The following is a 353-nucleotide window of genomic DNA, read 5'->3' as shown; positions in this document are numbered from 1 at the left end:
AAGCAAACAGAACACTGGTTTCCTGGAAGAATCGAAATGGCTGTACACCAGACACAAACAAACGCAAGCGAATGTTCATGAACTAGCAAAGATTAACACCAAGCAACCAGGTTTATTACGAACATTACACCAAAACTCCTGGAGTACATCGAACAAACTTAATATGGACACCTTCACTATGAAAACACAACGTTAACAACATTGCTTAAAATCACAAACAATCAAATTAAATAAAATAAACAGAATTACTAGCTAATACATGTAACGCTCGCAACCATAATACACACCATACTTGTACAAATTTCCCGACAAAACACACGTAACAAGTAACAATTCGTGACGGAACACCTTCC

The sequence above is a fragment of the Penaeus monodon genome, chromosome 29 (genome assembly GCF_015228065.2).
Source record: "Penaeus monodon isolate SGIC_2016 chromosome 29, NSTDA_Pmon_1, whole genome shotgun sequence".
NCBI classification, from domain to species: Eukaryota; Metazoa; Arthropoda; class Malacostraca; order Decapoda; family Penaeidae; genus Penaeus; species Penaeus monodon.
The sequence above is the reverse complement of the archived record's forward strand: the minus strand, read 5'-3'. Positions refer to the sequence as shown.